This window comes from Bubalus kerabau, chromosome 3 (genome assembly GCF_029407905.1).
Source record: "Bubalus kerabau isolate K-KA32 ecotype Philippines breed swamp buffalo chromosome 3, PCC_UOA_SB_1v2, whole genome shotgun sequence".
NCBI lineage: Eukaryota > Metazoa > Chordata > Mammalia > Artiodactyla > Bovidae > Bubalus > Bubalus kerabau.
The window spans coordinates 33,848,244-33,875,898 of record NC_073626.1 but is presented as its reverse complement, the minus strand read 5'-3'; the positions used below and the strand labels follow the sequence as shown (position 1 = coordinate 33,875,898).

At 44.1% G+C, this 27,655-nt stretch overlaps 1 protein-coding gene and 1 non-coding gene across 3 annotated transcripts in view; both read right to left on the bottom strand.

Moving 5' to 3' along the window:
• Positions 1-21,606: 21,606 nt before the first annotated feature.
• Positions 21,607-27,655, bottom strand: part of SUPT3H (SPT3 homolog, SAGA and STAGA complex component) — a 413,877-nt gene continuing 407,828 nt past the window's right edge. The window contains exon 13 of one of the 2 annotated variants that reach the window (XM_055571285.1): positions 21,607-21,750. The gene's annotated coding sequence lies outside the window, so the exon portion shown is untranslated. Of the gene's footprint in view, positions 21,751-24,489; positions 24,830-27,655 lie in introns of those variants that run through there. The other variant, XM_055571286.1, reaches the window with a different exon arrangement.
• Positions 26,927-26,999, bottom strand: TRNAW-CCA (transfer RNA tryptophan (anticodon CCA)). The gene has a single exon. It is a non-coding gene; the product is annotated as a tRNA-Trp (tRNA).

The following is a 27,655-nucleotide window of genomic DNA, read 5'->3' as shown; positions in this document are numbered from 1 at the left end:
TGAGCTTTCAGGTAGCAACAGAATGCCTCCACACTCTTTCCACTACACGATAATGGCATCTTCGTGGAGACAGGCTGATCCTGGGACCTGCCCCACAGCTGACTGCTGGCCTGGGTGCAAGGCTGGGATGCAGCAAGGATAGAGCAGCTTGAGCAGTCAGCTTCAAAATTGTGAATCCAAGCATGAGGCCACACAGTCTGTGGACAGCCTGCAGCCTCGGTTTGGGGGTGGGGAGGGCTTGTCCGGGGGTGAGAGGAAGCTCAAGTCCCAGGCTCAGGCCTCCAGCCTCTTGTCTGGTGCCACCTAGTATTCTGTGCAGCGCCTCATCTTCCCCTCTCATGGTCCCCCTTTTGCATCACTGACCCTCAACTGACCCATCTCATTCCCACCTCCGCCCGCCCCGCTCAGGGCCCCTCCAATTTCCCAACATCACTGATGACTCAGCTCATGCCCAGATGCCCCCTGTAGGGCCACCAGGGGTCCAGCATGAGCAGAGGGATGGGCAGGATGACAGGGCAGCCCCAGGGGCAGCTTCCTGGAAGATGTTTGAAAGACAGAGCCCGACTCCCAAGCTGGGTCTCCTGTGATCTTAATTTGTGGCTTTGTCTGATGGGATTCGCTTCCCTCTGCATCTTCGTCTGGTTTTTTATTTGGGTAAAGGATATTCTCTGCCCTTTCATGTCTGAGTGGTTTCCTCCTGCATATGTGTTCGCTGTGGGGTCTTCTGCATGCCTGGCCCTGGCAGGGAGGGGTTGGGTGGGTGCTTCTTCCGAGAAGGGAGCCCTCAGGGGGCGGAGAGGTCAGACAGACCTTCCCTGGGGCTGCCTCCTGGGGGGCCGCCCCTGCCCTGTGGACCAGCCCCACACATCTGAGTGAAACTCTCGCAGATTTCCTTGGACTTGGGCTAATAAGATTTTTCCTTTGAAAGGAACTTTCCATTGTTTGTTTTAAAAGTGAAATGAGCATTTTTTCCAACCACAGAGGCGATGCTGAAGGAGCCTGTAATTTCTAGGATCCAAGACTGGAACTTAAAAACAAGAAGAAGAAGAAAGGGAAAATTAAGAGTTTTCCAATTAAAATGGGTCTCTCCCTTCCCCGCCTCAGGCGCTCCCTCGTCTTCGGTCTCTTTCAGGACAGCAGCAGGGCTGGCGCTTCGCTCCTCCTGCCCCAAACTCTAATGAGCTCCATCTTCCATTCCTTTGCAGTGCCATTCCCTTCTCCAGGGGATCTTCTCAACCCAGGGATTGAACCCGGGTCTCCTGCATTGCAGGAAGATTCTTTACCACGTGGGCCACCGGGGAAGCTCAATAAAGAGGCACGTGTGGCTAACTAGACATAGGGATGGAGTTGAATCTGAAACTGACATATCAATGCCACCCAGTTCAATGCACACCAACAAAGTGCTGTTCGGTTCCCACTGGACACTTGTCCACCACAGGGCCCCTGCTCTCTGGCAATGTACAGCCTAGGAGGGTAGCTCGATTCTTTTTTTTTTGTTTGCTAAAAAACTGTAGCAGATATTTACCACATGGAGCGACTAGAGCATCAGCACAGAATGGGAATAAATGGAGGAGCAGGAAGAGAGCCCGGTAACAGTTGTTTGGTGTTTTTGTCTTTTTCCTTCCCAGAGCAAACCAGTGGGTGCTCACTGGGCAGCATACCAGGGTGAGGAAGATGCAATCCCTGGCTTCAGGGGATGACAGGCTTTGGGGATGATAGATCCACCCACAAGTTTGGATCACGGCAGCCAATGAAGCTCTAAGCACAATGACAGAGATGAACATGGAGGCTGAGCAGAGGGAGGCTGAGCAGGATTTGGAGGAGCCCAGGGGTCTCCTCTGTAGGGAGAGGGGCAGAGGACACAGAGTTGGGATCGAGAAGGCTGGCAGGGCATCAGGGTGGCTTGGTTGGGGAGAGAAGTGAGGACCCTCCCCAGAGCTGAGGGCGCTGCCAGTCACTGTTCAAAAGAGCTCCAAGCCGCCCTGAGCTGAGTGCTCAAGTTCATTACCAGGCTCGGTTCTACCTTCCAGAGTCTGCCGTTTGGCTGGAAAGTTTATGAGAACTGGCTTATTCTCTGGTGTCTTGGCACTTTCCCTTCATGTCCTGATTGGAACCAGGGAGGCTGTAAGTGCAAACGTTTTTGTACCTTAGAGTAAATTCTATCTGCTTTCCTGGAGGAGGCCGCGGTGAAAGTGTCTCTTGTTTCCAGTGGCCTGGCTCCCCTCCGCAGGAGACCTGAATTCCAGGCCGGCGCTACTATAAAGTTGATGAATGCGTGCCAGGCCCTCATCCAACCAGCAGCTCCCCATCTCTCCTCCTCTCCTTTCTTCAGGGAAAGGAAGCTGGATTTTTTTTAATAAGGTAATAGCACCTCTTTTATATTTTCCTTTCATAAATTAGAAAGAATTGAAAGCAGAATAAGGCAGCAGCTTGGCATAATGGAAAGATTACTGAGCAGGGTGGGAGTGTAAATTGGTACAACCACTTTTGGAGAGTGAATTGGCAAAAGCTAGCAGAGTTGAAGCCATGCCTATCCCAGAGCCCAGAGATTCCTCCCAGGAGAAGTCCTGGGAGAAACTCTGGGCCACGTGTCCAGGAGATATTATAGCACTGGGGGGATAGCAAGGCATTGGGAAGAAAGCATGGATGGGGGTGGAAAAACTGTGTCCCCCGAATGCTTACTGCAACATTACTTATAACAGTAAAAAAAAAAGAGCTTAAATGTCCATCAACAAAGAGATAAATAAATCATGTGTCTGAGTAGTTATAGTGTTTGAACCAGCCCGGCATTTATCATCATGGTTCAATCTCAAGCCCGTAACAGCAAGATGCAGGATGTGTGCAGTGTTACGCTGTTTATATCAAGTTTAAAAACGTACAGCAGGAATCTATGTACTGTTTATAGATCTACACGTGGGTTGCAAAATATAAAAGCCTGTGGGAATGAGAACATCAAACTCAGGCCATGTGACTCCAGCCCTCCAACCACAGGAGTAGGCAGGCTCTTGACCAAAGCTGAGCCAGTTCGACTGTCCACCCCGGGCCTGAGGACTCAATGCAGTGATTGAAGGTGATGGATCCGTCCATGCCTTTGGGTCCGGAGTGGCTGCTTTTGTCTAAGTGTAAGAGGGGTGTGTTTCATCATGGTCTTCACTTAGGGAAAGCTCCTGGACTGTTCAGTCCCATGTAAAGGGAGGTATCGGGTGCCATTAGCCCAACGCCCTACCTCAGCCGTGTCACTTCTGTTTGGGGAACTCCTGCATGTCTGGCACCATTAGATCCACGTAGGATGCGGCTGAGCAGTGACTTGGAGCTGGAAAGCTGCTACCCATGGAGATACTTGGCTTGAATGAGACTCCCCACTGGGCTTCCAGGCAGGTGATGGGGACCCAGGTGTCTTGGGAGCTAGTTTGGCTGCCCCTAGGTAATGAGCTCGCCTCCATCTTCTCACTCTGGACCGTGCCAGCCTCCCCTTATTTGTCCCATCCGTTTCCCAGCCTGTGGATCAGCTGATCTCTGGGATCTTGTGTTCTCTCCCTCTCCTAATCATCTAGGCCATCCATCTAGGCTTATAGCATAAGAGCTCTTCAGGATTTTGCCCTTTGTGTTTCCAAAATCTGGTTTTTGGAGCCCAGTGGACTCTTTTGCTCCCACAAGAGCTTGACTCTCACCAATCAAAAACCCCACCTTTCAGCACCAATGTTTTTGTTGTTAATGTCAGAAATCTCTTTCCCTCAAACGGGCATTGATGATTTCTGTCTGTTTCCCTTCCTTTTGATGAAAAGAGCCCCAGTACTTTCTGAGACAGTGGATGCCACCTACTGAATAGAATCCAGTCCAAGGACAGCAACTTGTCCAGCATGTTATCATGCCACACAAGGAAGAGAGTGCTGGGACTCTCCCTTGCGGACTGGCAGCAGGAACTTGCTGAGCTTTTCCAGTTAACATGGTCCCGGCGGCGTCCCTCGTGAGGTCTGTGCTGGTTACTGACCTGACTCCTTATCCCCAAGCTGCCCCTTTCCTTTCAGCCAGTTTGAGTGACCGGAGAAGGCAATGGCACCCCACTTCAGTACTCTTGCCTGGAAAATCCCATGGACGGAGGAGTCTGGTAGGCTGCAGTCCATGGGGTCGCTAAGAGTCGGACACGACTGAGCGGCTTCACTTTCACTTTTCACTTTCATGCATTGGAGAAGGAAATGGCAACCCACTCCAGTGTTCTTGCCTGGAGAATCCCAGGGACGGGGGAGCCTGGTGGGCTGCCATCTATGGGGTCGCTTAGAGTCGGACATGACTGAAGTGACTCAGCAGCAGTTTGAGTGAACGTTTACTTTTTTTCCCCACCTGAGGTGGTGTGAGGGGTCCAGGTGGCTCAGTTGACTGGAATGGGTGCCAGCCAGGCTGGTGACCACACACTTTTCTTGGGGTGAGGTGCAGCCACTGCTGGATGGATACAGATTGTTCTCCCTCTCAGAGACAAGTCAGACCTCATGGTGACCTCCGCCACCAAAGGAATGTATGATGTCAATGAGCAGGGCTTGAATTCCGCCATCTTTCTGCTATTGTTTCTGTTTGTTTTGCCAAGAATACAAGGACTGGGGCTTCCCTGTTGGTTCAGTGGCAAAGACTCTGCACTCCTAAGGCAGGTAGTCTGGGTTTGATCCCTGGTCAGGGAACTAGACCCCACATGCCACAACTAAGAGCCCACATTCTGCAAATAAAGACCTAAGATCCTGAGTGCTGCCCCTAAGAAACAGCACAGCCAAATAAATAAATATAAATATTAAAAAGAAAACACAAGAGCTGCATCTAGGGGTCAGTACCACAGTAGATGCTCAAGAAACATTCTGTCAGTGAGTGATTTATTTATTTATTCTAGAGAGAGTCCTTTACTCCCGGTTTGGTCCATACAGAGAGCATTCAGTACCACCCTGGTGACTGGGAGCACTTCTCTAGTCCACGTAATGTGTCACTCTTGGTGGTCTTTGGTCAGAGACCTCTGATCTCATGCTGTACCAGTAAACCACCCTGTCCTTGGAACTCTTCCTCCCCTCACCCACTCCCCACCCTTCAGTCATTTTTAAGAATCCTTTTATTGTGGAAATTTTCAAATGTAGAAATAAAATAGTATAATGAATCTCAAAGTATCTGTCAATGTCAACAGTTATTATTATTTCTTTAACCTTTCATCTATTCTTCACCACCTTTTTTTTTTTTTCCTATAACATTTTAAAACAGATCTTATACATGTATGTTTTCATTTACTGTTGCAACAAATGACCAAAACCTTAGGGTTTAAGACAAATTAATTGATTATTTCATAGATGTTGGCAAGGCTACGTTTCTTTCTGGAGGCTTTTGGGGAAAATCAGTTTCCCCACCTTTTCTGGCTTCTAGAAGCTGTGCACATTCTCCAGTTCTGGCCTTCGTCCTCCATCACTTATGTGAGTAGACTGGACACACTCAGCCTGTTCTTCTATCTAAGGATTCTTCAGTTAGTCGTCCCTGCAAAATCCCCTTTGCCAGGTAAAGGGATTAGAATCTAAACATTTTGGGGGACTATTATTCTACCTGTCAAATAGGGACATCATTTAATTTCATCCTAAATAATTCAATGTCCATCAGTAACTCTTAAAGTATATCTCTGTGAATCATCACATTTTAAAAGTTTTAAATTAATTCTTTAATATCGGTAACAGCCAGTTCATATTCAAAGTTCCTTGATTTGTTACAGTTGATCTGTTCAAATCCAACCAAGAGCTACTCATTGCACTTGGTTTTCGTATCTCCCAATTTTTTTATTCCTCCATTCTTTAAAACCTCCACTATCACCACCCTACCTTTCAATTTTTATAATTACTGATGGGACTCCACCCATAATCATGTGAGCCATTTCTCATAGTATTATTTTTCAAAAATTTTGGCCATTGTTACTTCAAAAATATTTCTGTTCTGTTCTTGCTTTGTTCTCCTTCTTATATTCCAATCACGCATATGCTATTCCTCTTGAAGTTTCCCTCCAGTCCACGGATATTTTATTCACCTCTTCATTTTCTTTCTTTGTTTTTTTCATTCAGTTTAAAAAACCAAAAGTATAAACAAAAACAGTTCACCTCTTTCTCCCAGCCCCAGTCCCCACCTCTGGCAACCACAGATTTGTACCTTTGATGTCTACAAGTTTTTTTCATTTTGGCCATACTGCATGGCACGTGGGAACTTAGTTCTTCAACCAGGGACTGAATTTGTGCCCCCTGCAATGAAAGCTCAGAGTCTTAACCACTGGACCACAAGAGAAATCCCTCTATAAGCTTATTTTTAAGAATTCCATACAGATATAAGAGAGACCATATAGTATTTTTCTTACTAATCTTGTCTTCTCTGATTTATTGTTATGCTTATTTCACTTAATGCCCTTGAGGTCCATCCATAATGTTACAAATGGCAAGATTTTGTATTTTTTTTGAATAGTATTTCTTTCTCTCTCCGTATCGCAGTTTCTTTATTCATTCATTCACCAAAGGCCACTTAGGTTGTCTCCCTCCCCGCCTTAATGCCATCTGTTTGGTGGAGAAACCAGGTTGTTTGACCTGAAGCCCACATTTTCGATGTGGCTGATTACTCTAATTTTTCCCTCTGTCTCCTGAATTTCCTGTACACTGGTAATTAGAGCTACAGACTCAGATTCTAACTTGTCTGGTGATACCTCACAGGGCACATCACATTGTGAAACCCACCATGTGCAGCTGCTCCACCTTTAGGGATGTGAAGATTGACCAGGGGCTTGAGGGGGTGCCAGCCTGACTCTTCCATCATAGAGTTCCCCATCAACCTTTATATTTGATGTATTTGATCTTTTTGATGTTCATATTATCCTTAGGCCAACAGACACCCTTTCAAGTAGACTCTCTTATGTTCTGTATTCTACTGAATACACACATTAAGATTAGTCTTTGGTGGTTTCCTTGCTTTCTCGTGCAAGATATCCAAAGCTCATACTGTATATTCCTTGCCTGAGACCTGGAATTAACCATTTTGCCATGAATTTTTGGCTCCCTTATTGTGGGTCTCTAAATCAGATACAGAGACCACAAAAGTAGGAACTTATTGCTACTGGGTTATCAGCTTCTAAGCCTTTTCAATGGTCGTGGTTAGTCGCTCAGTCGTGTCCAAGTCTTTGTGACCCCATGGACTGTAGCCCGCCAGGCTCCTCTGTCTATGGATTCTCCAGGCCAGAATACTGGAGTGGATTGCCATGTCCTCCTCCAGGGGATCTTCCCAACCCAGGGATCACACCCAGGTCTCCTGCACTGCAGATGGATTCTTTACCATCTGAGCCACCAGGGAAACTCTTTCAATGGTTAGAGCTAGGAAATGTGTTATTTCTTAAGAGAAAAAAAGAATTAAGAACTCATTAATTTTCCAATGTAACTTTCAAATTATAAGAAACCTACTAAATAAAGATTTCTTGACAGTTCTTACTGTCCTGTGCATATATCTTACAAGGGATGTATAATCAGAATACTATATTTAAAAAATGACCTGAAGCAATTCTTTTCTCTGCATGACTGTTTCACCATACAAGATACAGTTAAGTTTATTTCTTTCAGTTTGAGTACTTTTAAGTATTCATTTATATGTTCAATCATATATCTCCACAGCAGCTATTACTCTTGGGGACTCATCGACTTCATTGTTAGTTATTATTGATATTCCCCCTTTAGCAGGTAAGCTCCACAACAGGAAGGTCTTCTGTCTGTCCGCTGCTTATATCCAGTACCTAGAATAAGTCCTGGCACGTAATGCATCGTCATAAGATGCCTACAGTGTAGTAATTGTTCACATGAGAGTACATCATCCCAACAACGAGAAGTAGGTACTTTTTTATTTTTAAAGTCTTCTGGCCATGTGCCAAATGTGATCTTAGTTCCCTAATCAGGGATCGAACGCTTGCAGTGGAAGCTCGGGGACTTAACCACTGGACTGCCAGGGAAGTCTCACAGACGTAGGTATTCATATCCCCAGTTCATTAAAAGATGAGGAAACGAAGGCTCAAACAGGGTAATCACTCATGCAAGCCTTCACATGAAGTAACAAGACTTTAGTGGGGCTGGGCTGGTGGATGAGATCTTGGACTTGCAGTGATTCCAGATGGGGATGAATTCCACTACTGAATATAGAAACAGAGGCCCTAACTCTTTGTGTTTCTGGAAAAGGAAGCGGTTGCAAGAGCCTTGCAAATGATTACAGGAGGCAAGGCAGGCTTGCTGCCCCACTTCCATATCCTGGGCCAAAGTCAGAAACCTTCCCTCTTGGATTTGCTACCAGAAAGAGGAATTCTCCCAGAAGTTCCTTGCAGTAGAAGGAGCACTGATGTGGAGTTGGAGACCTGCTTTAGAGATCTGGCTTCATGGATCGGCTGTGTGCCCTGGGTGAGTCATGCAATCTCTGCACACCTTGACTTCCTCATTTGTAAGATGGGCTGAGGGGTCTCAGCTCTGAGCACCTCCCAGGGCTGCTGGGGGCTGAGCTGAGGCTGCAGGTGAGGAAGCACTGCATCTGGGAAAGGGAAAGGCTCTCTAGGTATAAGGGGTATATTGTCCCTCCCTCCCTTCTCTTCCCTGCCAGCATTTAGAAATATGGTCCTCTCTGCCAAAGGTTTTGAAAGAAGTTGGTGAGGGATACACTCACTTGGGAGAAAGGCAGAATACTTTCCTGGTGGAAATCATTAAACGAAAAACAAAAAAACAAGAAATGGAGTGGAACAGAACATTTGCTTTTTGGTGATGACTTACTGCAGTGGGAAGAAAAGAATCTTCAGAATAAACCAGAGAATTAGAGAGATGCTGATGAAAGCTGGAGGTGGGGTCACAGTGGCACCACCTCAAATCCTGCGAGGTAGGAATTATCACCTCCACTTGACAGGTGAGGAAACTGAAGCCCCAAGAGGTAATGAGATGTGCCCACGTGCAGAGAGTTGACCAGGACCAGAGCCAGAATGTAAAGCCTGGAGGGAGGGAGGCTCTCACTACTTCACCTTGCTTCCACGTCCAGGGGCATTCAGCCGACTCCGTTAGGTTGTAGGGCTGAGAGAGTCACAGAGTAGTCTACATCGATGTCAGCTTCACTTGACTTGATTGAGCAAACACTGGAGAAACTGCATCCTTCCTGTTCTGTGTGGCATAGTACTTGGTGCATTGAGGGCTCAAGGAATAGAAGAGAAAAGGTGTTTCAGAGGGGTTTGGATGATCTGCAGAAGATGGAGTGATGGCCATGCTTGCAGATACTGGGAACAACCACAGGAGCTTGTCTTCGGCCAGTGGTTATATTTGGCTTCATGGCCTGAAGGCCAGAGAGGATTCACAGCCTCAGAGAAAAGAGGAGAAGCCTAGAGAGAGTCCACGAAAGGCTACATGGATACACGCTGGGAGGTGTGGTAACAAAGGCTGCTATTTCACTTGCCCATCCTTAGACCAGGTGAAAGACTGACGCTCCTCCTCTTGGTTCCGTCACATCCGATTTCATGAGAGTCGGACCAACTTGACAGGGGAGACTTGTTACAGGTTCAGCTTCAGCACAAATTTATGATAGTGCCCCCAGGCAAACCCACAACCCAGCGCAACTATAGCCAGATGCAAGATCACGGCTGAGCGCTTTCTAAGCTCCCTTGGAGAAGGCTGAGCTCTGTGGCCAGGTTCTATTATTTATTTGCTTTTTAGCCATCTGACAGTAGAGGGATTTGCTGTTGTTATTGTTTTTAACCTCTAGCTTTGCCTACATGATTCCTCGGACTCCCTTTTCTATCTGAATCCCATAGGGATCTCCAACTTATTTCACGGTTCAATCTGTGTGGTCCAAAACCTCCCCCCACTGCTGCATCCCAGACTTTCATCTGTAAAGTAACTATCAATCTCAGAGGCTTGTTGTAAGGATCAAGATACAAATACATATATTTGTGCGGGTTGATATTTTAGATAACATTATGTATAATAGATGGAGAAGGTAATGGCACCCCACTCCAGTACTCTTGCCTGGAAAATCCCATGGACGGAGGAGCCTGGTAGGCTGCAGTCCATGGGGTCGCTAAGAGTCAGACACGACTGAGTGACTTCACTTTCATGCATTGGAGAAGGAAATGGCAACCCACTCCAGTGTTCTTGCCTGGAGATTCCCAGGGACGGGGGAGCCTGGTGGGCTGTCATCTCTGGGGTCGCACAGAGTCGGACATGACTGAAGCGACTTAGCAGCAGCAGCATGTATAATAGATGAGTTCTTTTAGATAGCCTTCTCTCTTCACTGGAGAAAATTCTGTCCCATTTTGATTCCCTCTTTCCCACTGTCATCAGAACACAAGATGACAAGAGTCAGGTGGTACCTGGAACTTCTACATCAGAAATCTGAACCTGCAACCACAATAAGGAGAAATGTTTTCCTCTGCTTTGAGAGAAAAAGAACGATGAGTGCAAGTGACTGGGGTTTAATTTATATGTTTAAGTATCTATTCGTTACATAAAAATACTTGCATAACTTTAGTTTTGCCCTTGTTATTGTTCAGTTGCTCAGACGTGTCTGTTTACAACCCTACAGACTGCAGCAGGCCAGGCTTCCCTCTGGTTTGAGCAACTATCTCTTGGAGCTTGCTCAAACTCATGGCCACCGAGTCAGTGATGGAATCCAACCATCTCACCCTCTGTCATCCCCTTCTCCTCCTGCTCTTAGTCTTTCCCAGCATCAGGGTCTTTCCAGTGAGTTGGCTCTTCACATCAGGTGGCCAAAGTTTTGGAGCTTCAGCTTCAGCATCAGTCCTTCCAATGAATATTCAGGGCTGATTTTCTTTAGGATTGACTGGTTTGATCTCCTTGCAGTCCAAGGGACTCTCAAGGGTCTTCTCCAACACCACAGTTCAAAATCATCAATTCTTCATTGCTCAGTCTTCTTTAAGGTCCAACTCTCACATCCATACCTGACTACTGGAAAAACCATAGCTTTGACTAGACGGACTTTTGTCGGCAAAGTAATGTCTCTGCTTTTTAATATGCTCTCTAGGTTTGTCCATAGCTTTTCCAAGGAGCAAGGGAGGGCAAGGAAGTTTTGCCTTAGAGGAGAATAAGTGACTTGACTCTCTTTCCATCTTTTTCCTGATTGAGAGTTTTGCTTGGTTGACCTCCCTGTATATTTCTCTCTTACATATCTCAGGCGATGAAACCTGGGGGTGGAGTGAACAGCTTGGGGAAGTTTGGGGCTTCTGCGGAGAGCAGCAAGCTGTTGCTAGGGAGGCTGGAGGGAGTGTATTTGTTTAACATCCTTCCTCTTGCCTTGTCGAGTCCAATGGCATGTTATTTCCACTGGGTGGGAGCCAACGCCGAGTTCCTCCCTGTTGTGTCCAGCCTTGAACACTGCTCTGTGATTATGTTTCATCCAGGGATTAGCAAAACGCAGAGGGGAAAAAACCTGAGAAGGTGTTTGGCACGGGGCTCCATGCTGTGTTAGCACAATCCTCGGGCATCCTCGGCTAATTGCAGAATGGCAACAAGCAGACCGGCTCCGACACTTGCAGGAGCGCTTCGTCTTGGATTACCACCAGTGGTTTATTTATCAAGTGTCAGGCTTTTGTGTGTGTGTTTTTGTTGTTTGTTTTTTATAACCCCCTGAGGAAATGCCAAATAAACAAGCAGTTTGCACCGCCTCACCCTGTCTGCACCATTTCTGAGTGATCAGAAAATCTGGGAGCAGGGAGCAGGCTGCTAAGGATTCTTCCTTTCTGACTTGCCAAGGGTCATTATTCAGTCTTCAGCGAATCTGGAAGCAGTATTTTCTTCTTTTTAAGGGGATACCGCTTTGCTCAGCTGGTAAAAGCAGAAGACACAGCAATTTGTAGAGACTCCTGAAAGATCAAGTTCTGCTACCAGAGACCTGCTTTTTGTTTGGCGAAAGAAGTGCAAAGGGAACATTGCTTCTTCTTCTTCTTATTTATACATATTTTTAAGTCTTTATTGAACTTGTTACAATATTGCTCCTGTTTCCTGTTTTGGTCCTCTGGCCAGGAGGCACGTGGGATCTTAGGTCCCTGATCAGGGATTGAACCCACACCTCCTGCATTGGAAGGTGAAATCTTAACTACAGGACTGCCAAGAAATCCTAAAGGGGACGCTTCTGAATCAGCCTTGGTCTGCCCGAGGCCATCTCTTCACAGCTTCAGACGGCTGGGCTGAGGGCAGCGGATGATGTATGAGGGGATGGGCAGTGTGCAGGGCAACTGAGCATGCTTCAGATTATTAGCAGAGGAGAGCCTGCAGACCCCTCCTCCTGTGGGCCTTGATTCTTGGTAGGGACGCAAAGTAAGGCCTTACCCATAGAAAGAACATTTATTAATGATAAGGGAAGAAAGAAGAGAGAGATCACCTCAAGAGAGAGGTGGGCCACATCAAGGGAGGCAGTGGCCCTGGAGGGCTGTGGTACAGTTTTTAAGGCAAGGTCATTTGCATAATCCATAACTGTTGACTGACAATCTAGATTCACAGCTGCACGTTATATAACAAGATGCTCTACTGTGCATGTCTTTCCCATAATTCAGTCTATCATAATTAGATACAGGTATTCATGGAATCTTTATGTGCAGTTAATGAGTCTAATTAAGAAGAGGTGTCAAGAATACACAGAAGAACTATACAAAAAAGATCTTCATGACCCAGATAACCATAATGGTGTGATCTCTCACCTAGAGCCAGACATCCTGGAGAGCAAACGTCAGGTGGGCCTTAGGAAGCATCACTACGATAAAAGCTAGTGGAGGGGATGGAATTCCAGTTGAGCTATTTCAAATCCTGAAAGATGATGCTGTGAAAATGCTGCACTCAATATGCCAGCAAATCTGGAAAACTCAGCAGTGGCCACAGGACTGGAAGAGGTCAGTTTTCACTCTAATCCCAAAGAAAGGCAATGCCAAGGAATGTTCAAACTACTGTGCAATTGCACTCATCTTACACGCTAGCAAAGTAATGCTGAAAATTCTCCAAGCGAGGCTTCAGCAGCATGTGAACCAGAACTTCCAGAAGTTCAAGCTGGATTTAGAGAAGGCAGAGGAACCAGGTCAAACTGCCAACATCCACTGGATCACAGAAAAAGCAAAAGAGTTCCAGAAAAACATCTACTTCTGCTTCATTGACTACACTAAAGCCACTGGCTGTGTGGATCACAATGAACTGCAGAAAATTCTTAGAGATGGGAATCCCAGGCCACCTGACCTGCCTCCTGAGAAATCGTATGCAGGTCAAGAAGCAACAGTTAGAACTGGACATGGAACAACAGACTGGTTCCAAATCGGGAAAGGAGTACGTCAAGGCTGTATATTGTCACCCTGCTTATTTAACTTTTATGCAGAGTTTATCGAAATGCCAGGCTGGACGAAGCACAAGCTGGAATCAAGATTGCCTGGAGAAATATCAATAACCTCAGATATGCAGATGACACCACACTTATGGTAGAAAGCAAAGAAGGACTAAAGATCCTCTTGATGAAAGTGAAAGAGGAGAGTGAAAAAGCTGGCTTAAAACTCAACATTCAAAAAACCTAAGATCATGGCATCTGGTCCCATCACTTCATGGCAAATAGATGGAGAAACAAAGGAAACAGTGAGAGACTTTATTTTGTGGGGCTCCAAAATTACTGCAGATGGTGACTGCAGCCATGAGATTAAAAGACGCTTGCTCCTTGGAAGGAAAGTTATGACCAACCTAGACAACATATTAAAAAGCAGAGACATTACTTTGCCAACAAAGGTCCATATAGTCAAAGCTATGGTTTTTTCAGTAGTCATGTATGGATGTGAGAGTTGGCTATCAAGAAAGCTGAGTGCCAAAGAACTGATGTTTTTGAACTGTGGTACTGGAGAAGACTCTTAAGAGCCCCTTGGACTGCAAGGAGATCCAACCAGTCCATCCTAAAGGAAATCGGTCCTGAATATTCATTGGAAGGACTGATGCTGAAGCTGAAACTCCAATACTTTGGCCACCTGATGCAAAGAAGTGACTCATTGGAAAAGACCCTGATGCTAGGAAGGATAGAAGGCAGGAGGAGAAGGGAACGACAGAGGATAAGATCGTTGGATTGTATCACTGACTCAGTGGACATGAGTTTGAGTAAACTCTGGGAGTTGGTGATGGACAGGGAGGCCTGGCATGCAGCAGTCCATGGGGTTGCAAAGAGTCAGACGTGACTGAGCGACTGAACTGAACTGAACTGAATGGGTCCAATGGCCATCAAAAGTTACTTTAGCACACGATGGTGGGTGTGCATGTGCTAGACTAGGGGAAGTCCCAACAGTCAGCAGTGGGAATTTTTCCCATTCCCTGACTATTTTGGAGTTCTGATGGGAGGGGTGTTACAAGTGGGGCTGGTAAATTGCTTGCTGGGATTAGGCAGCCTTGGGACCTTTAGCAGAAGGGGCTGCCTCTCAGTGCTCTCAGCTAACCTCCTGCCTAATAAGACTCTTCTCCTCACCCCAGACCTGGCCCTGCTTGCTGTGTGGCTGCTGGTCTTACACGCACATTCACACACGGTGCTTAGGGGAGGAGGCTTCAGAACAAACACGTGGCAGGGAGGAGCAGGGAGGGGGCCGTCCCCTGTGGGCCCAGGAACCTGTGTGCAACAGCCTTGGCCCACCTCTCAGAACTCTAACCTTTTACAGCCCTTCTGCGGGGCATGGGTGGGGTGGAGGAAACAACACTTTAGCAGGTACTCAGCTGCCCCCAAGCTGCTCCAGACCCAGGAGCTCCAGGGCAAATTCTCATTAAAGCTCCGAGGCTGGTGGTTGTGTTGAAATGGTTTGCAGCATGGCTGAGGGGTGTGTGAGGTCACCAGCTGGTCCTGTAAACACTGGATGGGGGTCACAGGTCTGAGAAAACACATCGACAACCCTGAGAGGCCGACACGACAGGAGGAGAAGTGGGGAAGCCTTCGAGGTGCCCGGGGCCGGTCTGGGATTGGAATGTGTAGCTGGAGGTGGGAAATGTGACTGTGGAAGGGTTTTGTTGTTTGTCTTTGCAAGAAGGATGTGAGTTTGGCAGGTTAATTTGGTAAATCTATAAATCAAGAATGGGATTTTGACTTGGAACCATTCTATTTACTGCATGTTAGTTTAACAGATTCCACAGAAAGAATTCACCTGTTACAATAATGTTTTTATAAACATCAAAGAAACATCAGCTTTCCTTTCAGAGGCCACCTCTCATGCACTAATATTTTATTATTCTTGTAATATTACAAACTCACTGAAGACAGAACCAGGGCACCATCCGATGTGCCATGGTGTCCTCTGCCCCAGAGTGTGGCACAGGATTCAAACTGGGTGACAAGGAGGTCTGATCACTCTCTTGTCCTGACAGACTTCTCTGAATGTCTTGTCACTTGCTAAGTAAGTGACCGAGGGAATGCAAGGGCACCCCCCTGTCTTTTGCCAACAGCTGAACAAGGTGGTTATTTCCTAAGACAAATATGGGTAATGAACAGAGGAAGGCCAGTGGGCCAATTGAGTTCTATAAGAACCGCATGCCAAGAGCACACCCTTCCATGACACACACTCACGGGGAAGACAAACTGAGTGTGTGAGATGTGTCCTGGGTGGGGGACTCTGTGACCCTTGGAGCGCTGGCGGGAGGTGTAGTTTGGCACAAACCGCATCTCAGATGAGTTTCATTTCCCTCCGGTGCATCTCCAGTGTGCTGGTGAACTAGCCCGTCTACTTGTTTCTTGCTTCTCAGCACCAGTGACATCACCACTTATTAAGTCAGGGACTCACAGCCACATTTCAAAGAATCATTCAGTTTTCTCATTAAGATTCTATAGGATTCCCCCCGTGCCTCACCCCCCCACCTCCCACCCGCAGCAACAGCCTTGCCAAAACAATGTTAAAAATAGACCTGGTAATACATTTCACATTTGTAGGCAGGCATGAATGTTTAACAGTGTATATGTCCAGCAGATGTACATAACTTTAGAATTAAGCACTGAATTTTACAGAGTAATAGAGAGGACATATACTCGTGAAAAGGATTTTTCAGAAAATGAAGCAAAAGACAAACCTTAGGCTTGGTTTACCTAAGGGAAGCAAAACTTGTCAGCCGCTTGATTTTCTTGTAGGCAAGTGTTTGTTCAATGCAGAGAGCATTTAGGGATAAATATATATGTAAAATGGAGAAGGGCATGGCAACGCACTCTAGTATTCTTGCCTACAGAGTCCCATGGACAGAGGAGCCTGGTGGGCTAGAGTCATAGGGTTGCAAAGAGTCAGACATGACTGAAGTGACTTAGCATGCATGCACGCACGCACTATGGTAATTTTCTGACCAGCCTTGGCTAGAACTTTTTAATCTCTAGAAGTCCATCAACCAGTGAAAGTTTTCTTGCTTTTGGGGTAACCATAGAGATGGAGATTAACCCTCTTCATCCCCCAGGCTCTAAAAATTATTTTGACCAAAATGTTTAAGTCAGGGGTTTTGTGTAGCTTAAATGAGTCATTAAGAATTTTATTGGTTAAAGTAGGCATATTTTTCCCTAGTAGACATAATGACATAACAGTAATAAAAATGTAATATTCAAGTAATTGCTGTAATGTAATTATAGTTTGGGTTATAAAGTAAGATTAGAGGTCTGGGATGGCTATTTTGTGGGTGTGTGTTTTAATGTCTGAATGTTGTCTTTGAGGGGCCTGTCCCGTCTCCCTGGAATGCTGGTGCAGGTGGCCAGGAGCCCGGCGGAGCCAGCAACATCTAGGGGTTCTGACACCCCGCCTGCCCTCTCTGGACATCAGCCTCCTGCCTGTCGCAAACCCCTAACCATCAGAGTAACTGGAAAGCAGTGTTTCTGGTCTTATGTAGACAGCAAAAGGGGAAGTAAAGAAGGGCAGGATCCTCACTAGGGGGACCAGATGCAGTTCAGGGGCCAACCTGGAACAGCCACCACTTTGCCCACCCAGTGCTGTAGCTCTCGGGTTCCCTTTCTTATCCAAGAGTTTGGTGGGGTTGGTTCTGCTTCTCTATGTCTCTGCTGTGCTGCAGGGTTAGCCTGATCTGGCTGTTGGAGGGGAGAACAGTTTCATTAGGTCTCAACAAAAAGAGCTTGATTAGGTGTTTACCCAAAGTATATCTTACCAAAGGATTTGTCATCATTGGAAGCAGTCTTTGAATGGTTATAAGTGAATTTCTGTCTGCATTTCTTATTTAATGGCATGACCTTGAGGAAGATAAAACTCCAGACAAAGAAGTGCTTAACTATTTGTGAATCAAAACAATGAAAAATTTAATTAACAATATTTACACTGAACCATTGAAAGAATATCAGATTTTGTTGTTGTTACTAGTTTTCCTTTGTAACTAATAAGGAATTTGTGGGAAAATAACCTGAGACATTACTTTGCTGACAAGGGTCCATATGGTCAAAGCTATGGTTTCTCCAGTAGTCATGTAAAAAGAGTTGGACCATAAAGAAAGCTGAGCGCTGAAGAATTGATGCTTTCAAACTGTGGTGTTGGAGAAGACTCTTTTGAGTCCCTTGGACTGCAAGGACATCAGATCAGTCAATCCTAAAGGAAATCAACCCTGAATATTCATTGGAAGAACTGATGCTGAAGCTAAAGCTCCAATACTTTGGCCACCTGTTGAGAAGAGCTGACTCAGTAGAAAGGACCGTGATGATGGGAAAGATCGAAGGCAGGAGGAGAAGGGGACGACAGAGGATGAGATGGTTGGTTGAATGGCATCACCAACTCAATGGATGTGGGCGACTGAACAACTTGAGACTATGTAAATTTCTACTCCTTATCAGTCTTTCTCCCTCAATGACGATCTTTTAATGTCATGATTCCACCTATACTTATTAGTTGGCGATTGATGGCAAAAAAGAGCTTTCACTTTCTCCGCTACTTATTTATTTATATTGTATGGACTCAAAACTATTTCTTTTATTCTATGGGTGATAACTCATTATTATAATCAGATTTTCCCAGATTCAGCCAGTGGTAGCCTCTTGATGTTCCCATTTTTGACATGTCCCTCTGGTTCTTTGAGCAATTCTTTGTCTTCTGGTGAGTTAAGATGTTTCAGGCTAATTTTTCAAGGCATCTTTCCCTGCCTCACTCCTGGAATCAGTTGTTTCTCCAAAAAGCTTCAATATCAATGAGGAATGCTTAGAAACTAAGATCTGGGTCCTAGACATGAAAGAACATCACTTGTGAAATGTGTGAAATTTACTCTTCAGTCTCGAAGAATTTAGGGTGCCTATAAAAAACCAAGTATCCAGAGGTAAATGCTATTTTAGGATCTTGAAAGTTGGAATTCTAAAAGGAAATTAGCCCCTCATCTCCATATTACAGACCTGTCACCCAGGATGCCAATTAGTCTCAGCAAACTGATAACATCTTTAGGCTTTTCTCCCTCTGAGCAAATACTGTTCTCTTGGGACTTCCAAGGTGGTGCCAGTGGTAAAGAATCCACCTGCAAATGCAGGAGACACGAGAGACTGTGGGTTTGATCCCTGGGCCAGGAAGATCTCCTGGAGAAGGGCATGGCAGCCCACTCCAATATTCTTGCCTGGAGAATCGTGTGGACAGGAGTCTGGCGGTGTACAGTCCATGGGGTCGCAGAGTCAGACACGACTGAAGTGAATGAAGCAAGCTTCTAATAGCTCTAGACATTTGTTAACTCACGGCTGAATCACAAATCAGCTATGTAGACTATTTCACAAATTTAACATCTTGACAATATCTGTGACTTTAAATACCCGTGGTCTCTAAATGTTCTCTTTTTTAGACATAAATCTCACACCGACAAAGGCTGACTGTGAACACAGGTAGCTAACTGCGCATGCTCGTGCCTCTTGGCACTGCGTGGTGTCCTCTCAGTAAACAGTGCAGAGAGTCCCGTTCTGCACCTTGAGTCTGTGGTCCTGTTTTCTGCAGTGGTGACCCCTGAGCTGGGGCCTCAGGGAAAGAGGAGGGCCAGAGAGTTGGGCGTACAGCATTTCCTCTTTAACTCCTTTGAGGGAAGTCGAGGGAGGGCAAAGCATGGGATTTGACTGATCCAGGAGAGTTGCTGGCTTTTACTTGGCATCTACACCCTTAGTGCTTGAAGAATGTTATTTTTTCCCTACACTTCTATCTCATTAATCTTGCCTTAGGAGTGGTCTAACCCTGTTAGTTTGGTAGGTTGCTTCTACTCCAATTAGCATATATTTCCATAAGTGTTGAGAGGAGAAGGGGATGGAAGAGGCAGAATTTCTAAACTATTGACCTTGGAAGGACTTGTAGGAAGGTGTGTCTGACATGAGTGTAATACAACTGAAAAGTGTAATACAACTGAAAAAGCTCTCGTAAATGGTAAGTTATGGTTGGCTCTGATGATTTATGCTAAGCAGAATAAACTATGATGGAAACATAAAATATTTCTAAGCTTACACTTTAGTCACTCAATACACATAACACTCAATTTTCCTCCTTAAAAAATAGATATTTAGAGCACCGAGAATCTCCAGAGGAAATAGGGTTATTTACTATCTTTGTGTTTGCCCATGTCACACATTCCAAGTTGAAGAGTTGGAAATGCTTTCATATTCTCAAATGAAAGGGCCTGTGTGATGCCCCTATTTAAATATAAATCCTACTATTATTAATATATGTTCCCTACCATTACATTAAGTGACTTTCCACTGACAATTTGAAGGGGGAATGTCAGAACAGGGCTTCAGCAGCCAAACTGTTTCATTGTTCAAGTATTGACAGGCCAGTTGCCTAACCAGAAAACGCAGAATTAAACCAAGGAAGCTTATTTTGAGAGCAGGTCTGTCGCCATCTACAATATAGGACCAGGAGGTAAACAGGAAGTACTGAGCTGTCTTGGTTTACTTCTACAGGCACAGATTAAATAAAATCAGTGTTTACCGAATGGGAAAGCACAAAGCTGGTACAGAGAGAAATGCTATTTTCATGCTTCTAAAAAGGTATTACAAATAACACAAAGTTTCAAACCTATAATTAAAAACTTATTTTTAAAAAGCTTTGATTAGGCTCCTTTCAAAAATAGAATTCTAGGTGGAAATAAATTTCTTAAAGGTTGACTTCCATGCTGGTTTCCCCTAATCCATTCTAATGCCCTCTTTCAACGACAGACTTGAAGGGTAAAAAGTATGTCTCAGAGTCACTGAGTAGAAGTCCAGTGCTCCCACTTAACAGATGGGGAATCCAAGGCGCCAAAGTTAAAGTAATTTATAAAATGTCGAACAGCCAAGTAGGGGCAGGGGGAATTTAGGATCTGAGTTATTCATGAGAAAAATTATGGATAGACTTAATTGCTTAGTGTCAGACACAAGGACACGATCCTGTGGTAAAGGGGCTAAATGTATTTATTGTTGGTGTCCTTTTGGCCAGAAGACAAAACAGTGGTCCTGTGGATTCAAACTGCACAGGCACTCCCACCCACCTTCAGAAAGGACAAGACCCTTTCTTCTTTTGGTGTCAAAAGCCTCAACTGAAAAATGAGGTGATTCTGCAGTTCTAATATTGTGAAGTTGAGAAAACAAAGAACTGGAAAAGGTGATATGACTCAGGGAAACAAAGAATAAATGAATGGAAATTAAGATACATTATTTTGGGTGAGAGTAATTCATAATATTTAAAGGTCTAGTAGGGTTGTTTGAGGTCAATTAAACTTTAATAAGCCAGTTTTCAGACAAACATCAACACTCAAACCAGGAATAGCCTAAGAGAAGAATGGGTAAAGTACAAGGTCAGGCAACTCAAAAAAGAACATAGATGCATGGCCAATCAGTTCAGTTCAGTTGCTCAATTGTGTCCGACTCTTTGTGATCCCATGAACTGCAGCACTCCAAGCTTCCCTGTCCATCACCAACTCCCGGAGCTTGCCATCCAACCGTCTCATCCTCTGTTGTCCCCTTCTCCTTCTACCTTTGATCTTTCCCAGAATCAGGGTCTTTTCCAATGAGTCAGTTCTTTGCATCAGGTGGCCAAAGTATTGGAGCTTAAGCGTCAGCATCAGTCCTTCCAAAGAATATTCAGGACTGATGTCCTTTAGGATGGACTGGTTGGATCTCCTTGCAGTCCAAGGGACTCTCAAGAGTCTTCTCCATCACCACAGTTCAAAAGAATCAATTCTTTGGCACTCAGCTTTCTTGATAGTCCAACTCTCACATCCATCCATGACTACTGGAAAAACCACAGCTTTGACTACATTGACCTTTGTTGGCAAAGTAATGTCTCTGCTTTTTAATATGCTGTCTAGGTTGGTCATTGCTTTTCTTCCAAAGAGCAAGTGTCTTTTAATTTCATGGCTGCAGTCACCATCCGGAGTGATTATAGAGCTGAAGAAAATAAAGTCTGTCACTGTTTCCATTGTTTCCTCATCATTTGCCATAAAGTGATGGGACCGGATGCCATGATCTCAGTTTTTTGAATGTTGAGTTTTAAGTCAACTTTTTCACTCTCCTCTTTCACTTTCTTGAACAGTATGAAAAGGCATGGCCAATAAACACATTCAAAATGTTCAACCTCAGTGGTACTAAAAATGCAAATAAATGCAGTGGTCAGACTTCCCCTTCTTCAAATTAGAAAAGATTATAAACGGTAATGATATCCAGTGTTGGTGCAGGCACAAGGAAACTGACTTTCAAACATTGTTAATGAGAATATAAACTGGGAAAACCTGACTGGAAGACCATTTGGCAAGCCACAAAGTCAAGAAGTTCTACAAACTGCAAGAAAGATAAATTGAGAAAACAAAAACACTAATTCAAAAAAATACATACACCCCAGTGATAATTTTGCAATGTAAATACACATCAAACCACTATGTTATACACTTGAAACTAATATAATGTTGTATGTCAATTATAGTAAATAAAAAAATCAATGCAATGTATCACCTCCCCCAACCCTGTATTATCTCCAAGTATGCAGAAAGTCCAGTTGATAAAATTTAACATCCATTCATTATAAAAACACTCAGGAAACTAAGAACAGAAAGGAACTTCACTCAATATGATAAAGAGCAAAGAAAATCTTAGAGCTAATTTAATGGTTAAAGACTGAAAGTTTTTCCCATAAATTCAGGAAAATGTAAGGATGTCTGTTCTCACCATGCCTATTCAACAGTATACTGAAGATCCTAGTCACCGCAATAAGGCAAGAGGAAAAAATAAAAAGTGTACTGGTTAGAGGGCTTCCCAGGTGGCGCTAGTGATAAAGAACCCACCTATCAATGCGGGAGACATAAGAGACAAAAATTCAATCCCTGGGTTGGGAAGATCCCCTGGAGGAGAGCAGGGCAACTCACTCCAGTATTCTTGCCTAGGGAATGCCATGGACAGAGGAGCCTGGCAGGCTACAGTCCATGGGGTCAAAGAGTTGGGCACAACTGAAGTGACTTAGCTCGCGCGCGCGCACACACACACACACACACACACAGGTTAGGAAGAAATAAAGCTGTCTTTATTCGCAAATAACATAATCATCTATGTAGAAAATTCCAAATACTATACAAACAGAAATCAAAACAACCCCCCTCCCCCAACTATTATAGTTAATAAGTGAGATCAATAAGGTTATAGAATAAAAGGTTCACATAAAAAATTGATTTTATTTCTATATATTAGTAATGAACCAGAAACTAAAAAAATTTTAATCTTTCTTATAGCATCATATATGAAATATCTATGGATAAATCTAATAAAGTACTGGATTTACATTCTGAAAAACTATAAAACATTGATGAGAGAAATTAGAAAAGACCTAAGTAAATGAAAAGCTATTCTATATTCACTGATTAGAAGACCTAGCATTAGAAAGCTGAAGGATTCATAAGACCTGATTACATGACTTAGTAATCAAGACAGTAAGGTACTGTTTAAGGATAAGCATATAGATTAAAGGAACAAAACAGAATCCAAATGGACCCACACATATATGGACAATTGGTTTCAGACAAAGGTGTCAAGATAATTCAGTGAAGAAGGAATAGTCTTCAAACAAATGGTGTTGGAAAAATCAGATATCCATGTGCAGGGAGAAAGAAAAAATTTTAAACCTTACTTTGTACCATATACAAAAATAAACTCAAAATGAATCAGATACCTAAAAGTAAAAGCTGAAATTTAAAATATCAAGAAGAAAACATCAGAGAAAATCTTTGTGGGCTTGGGTTAGATCAAGATTTCTTAGATAAGACACAAAAAAGTATGATCCATAAAAGGATAAAAACTGATAAATCAAACTTCTTCAAAATTAAAAACTTCAAATCTTCCAAAGACACTTGTAAGAAAAGTCAAGACCCATATAAAACATGTGAAAACCACATTTCTATATCTAGACTATATGAAGAACTCTAATGCTGTAATAAGGAAACAAACAACCAATTTTTTAAAAAATGGACAAAAGATTTGAACAAACAGTTCAACAAGGAAAAGATACAGATGATAAATGAATACATGCAAATGCTTAGTATCATTAGTCATCAGAGAAAAGCAAAGTAAAGCCCCAGTGAGTTACCACTCTTTGCTTATTAGGATGGCTAAAATGGAAACCAAACAACAGAATAGATCACACCAAACGCTGGCAAAGACAGGGAGCAACTAACCAAGTCAAGGGAAGGCAAACGGTTGAGGCATGGAGTCAGACAACAAGCCAGGACAGAGGTGAGACGAACCAGAGGACGATGGCATGGGCATATTGCTGCAAGAAATCTTCAGAGTTAAGGACTGATCAATCATTCATGCGTGTTGGAAAACGCTGATGGGACATGCCCTAGTATCGGCTCCTGCTCCAAGTGCTGAGCACGCAGCAGTGGGAAACACCATGATCCTAAACCCCGGACAGTTTACACTCGGAGGGAGAAGATAATGAGCAAAACAATAAGTCTGTCAAACGGGTATGGAAATATTAGTGAAAAAAGAAAGCAAGGAAGCGGATACGGTGTGTAAGGCGAGGCTGGGGCTTCAGTATTTAAAAGAGGTGGGGGTCAGAAAAGGCCTTACTGAGAAAGCGGTGCTTGATGCGGGGGAGGGAGCCAAGAGGAGAGCTTTTACAGGCGAGTGCTATTAACGCTGAGTTCTCACAGGGTACTCCGCTAACACCCATCCACTTTGTTGAGATCCATTTCGTTTCCACAATAATGACATAAAAAGATACCATTTAATGTGATAACTGGTTATGACAGTTTATAAAAATGATTTATGGGGTAAATATAATCTTCATTTCAACTGAACAAGAAACATTAGAAATTCAACTGAAAGAAAACCACACACTTCAATTTACTCTGAACTATTACTTACCCCTCCTGTCTCAAACCTGCCCCTCTTTCAATTTTCATTTATATGTGATTCTGAGAAAGCTGAGTGGCACAGTTTAATATTAATAAATTTTGGAGTATTAGCTGGGAAAGTGGGTTAGAAAAAAACAGGAGGAAATAGCCTATTCATATGAAAATAATAATCACATAATATTTATTGTCTGGGATTGAAATGTTTCAAATATGCAAAGCAATAAAATGTCAGGAAAAGCAAAACTTCCTAATGTTAAAAAGATCATAAATTTTCCCCAAAATAAGACATGTGAAAAAAGTTCAGGTGATACTTTATGTCAAAAAAAAAATACCCTCAAATCCAAGCTGCTGCTGCTACTGCTGCTAAGTCACTTCAGTTGTGTCCGACTCTTACCGACCCCATGGACTGCAGCCCACCAGGCTCCTCCGTACATGGGATTTTCCAGGCAAGACAAGCTTAAAACCTTCAGAAGCACAACTTAACCACTGAAGGGCTATGGAGACAATGGCAGTTACTGTAAAAGCACAGAAAGCAACAGTTACCTTTTTTTTCTTTTTTGAGCTTGAGAATCACTTTTTAACAGGAACAAATTCCCTGACCTAGGCATTCTGTAACATGTACTTTTGCTACGTCTTGAGTGAAAAAAAGACACGTAATGTCAAAAAGCTACCAGGATTTCAGTGTCATTTAAAAATAAAATTTTTTAAACATTTATTTACTTGTCTACACTGGGTCTTTGTTGCAGCACTCGGGAATCTGATCTATGTTTCTGCAGTGGCAGCCATGGGGTCTAATTCCCTGACCAGGGATTGAACACAGGCCCCAGGATTAGGGGCATGGAGTCTTAGCCACTGGACCAGCAGGGAAGTCCCAGTGTCAATTTTAAATGAATTTGTATTTTATAGATCACAGTGGCATGTATGCAAATGTCTAAAGTAGAGTCATACTTATGTTGGCAAAACATGTAACATACTTAGTCTATGGATAATTTAATCCAAGTGTCTCTTGCTTCCTTAAATCCCTTTGGTAATTCCTTGGTTTCCCCCAGATCCTTGTCTTACTGTTTGGGAACTGTCAATCCATGTTGATTGCTTTGGATTTCATAGGTGCTAAAATTTGTTTTTGAATCAATGAATGAATGAATAGAGATAAAGAAAGCAGACATTCTAACTGTCAGCTCCTTTTGGGTGAAAAACGGTTGCTTCCTGTTCACAAAATCTCATTATTTCTAATCTAAATAGATCTTCGCATTTACTTTAAGTTCAGTGGACACGTTACCTTAGGGAAACCTCATCCTAAAACAGCTCACTGTCTTTGCAGTAAACCAGTGGGAGACCCAGCAGGTTTTTAAGGACAGTGCTACAGACAAAAATGGCAAGTGAGTCTGTAAGTCTAGACTCAAGCAGGCACGAAGGTTCTGAGGTCTTTAGTAGTATGTAAGTGTGACTAAGGTTCCCTCCCTCTCTGAGGTCATTAACCCCTTCAGATCAGACTGCAGTCAGAGTGTGTGCTCAACCGATCAGTCACGTGCAACTCTTTGCAACCGCATGGACCATACATAGCCCACCAGGATTTTTCCAGGCAAGAATACTGGAGTGGGTTGCCATTTCCTTCCTCAGGAGATCTTTCCGACTCAGGGATTGAACCCACATGTTTTTCATGTTCTGTGTTGGCAGGCAGATTCTTTACCACTGAGCCACTTGGGAAGCCTGTAGTCAGATCCTAAAAGCCACAAGAAACCTGACTCGTGGCCTGCTTTGAAGTGATTTCTCTTGAGATACTATATGACTGTCATTACGAAAAAGGCTGGGATCATCTATAGTTCTTGAGATTTGAAGCCAAAGGCAAACAAGTATCCATAGAAGATTAAACAGAGACTTAACCAAAAAAAGAAAAAAATGATGTTTAAATGCCCATTTTCTTTTCTGTCAACCAACCAATAGATGTTTATTGAATACCTAATATGTGCATGTGGTGATTACAAACAGGTATAGATTTAAGACTTTCCCTCAAGAAATTCTTAATCTGGGGCAGGCTACAAAGCACATGGAGAGACGATTAGGGACAGAAAACAGAAACTACTGAGACCAACAGGAGCATAAAAAGCTTGGAAGACGCAGAAGGCACCGTGCCCTGAGGCAGGCAGGAAGCTTTAGGGGAAAGAGCTGGGGAAGGTGGCCACCCTGCAAACAGCAGATGGATTTTCCACACGTTCACGGACACGACTCTACATATTTCAGGGGAAGGCACCCTAAGACCTTTCATGTTTCCACATGGGCCACTTGGCAAGGTTCTACCTCACTCGGCGATGGTCCCAGGGACATGACAAGATAGCCAGTCTAGGGAGGGGCTGCCACAAGGAATCATCTGCCTTCCTGGTTCTGGAGACACATGACATTTTCCATCTTGACCTCCTTTTGGGTACGGATAAAGCTGGAAAACTGCTTGGTGGTTTAATTAGAGTTGGCATTCCATGACTCGGTGACCCACCACTCTAATTTTCTGTCATCTGGCCCCTAGATTTGGTATCTTCCTGTGGGATTAGGACCATGGAAAGTCTTGTTTGTTTTTTTCGCTGTGCCAGGTCTTAGCTGTGGCACATGGGATCCAGTTCCCTGACCAGGGATCGAACCTGAGCCCCCTGCATTGGGAGCATGGCGTCTTAACCACTGGACCACCAGGGAAGTCCCAGGACAGTGAAAGGCTGACACCATGCTGATCTTGCTTAGGCTGCCACGTAAGTCCCAACTTCCAGCACCATCTGGGCTCACGGTCTCTTTCCAGGCCAAACCTATGGAAGTGTGGCCAGCCAACCTGCAGGAGTCACTGCTGCTTAAGCACTGCTCAACGGATTGGCACATACAGTCTGGAAGGAGTGATGGGAAGAGGCCAATGTACTGGCAGGTGACCTGACTTCTCCCAAGTAAAGTGGTTGGCAGAAGGAAATCAACGTCGTTCGCAAAAGAAACCTGTAGGTACGTAGTGCCACAGGCTGAGGCACTGCTAGTCGACATCTTAACAAATATAAATTTGAAAGTGACTTGTTCTGAGACAGAACAGACCTCGGGCTGAATTAAAGAAGCTGCTAACGAGAGAGGAAAACCATCATTTATAATGCAAATTGTGTTCAGCAACTTTTTTTCCACTTCCTTCCTTATCTCTGTCCACCACTATCCCACGCACACAATTGCACATCCTGGGCTGGGAGAAACAAAAGACTGTATCACAATTAACAGGCGAATACCTAAAAGGGGCATTTGTATAAAGTTACAGGGGGTTTCTGCATGTACTTCTGGATCGGCCACTGCAAACACATCTAAACATGATAGGGATTGTTTTA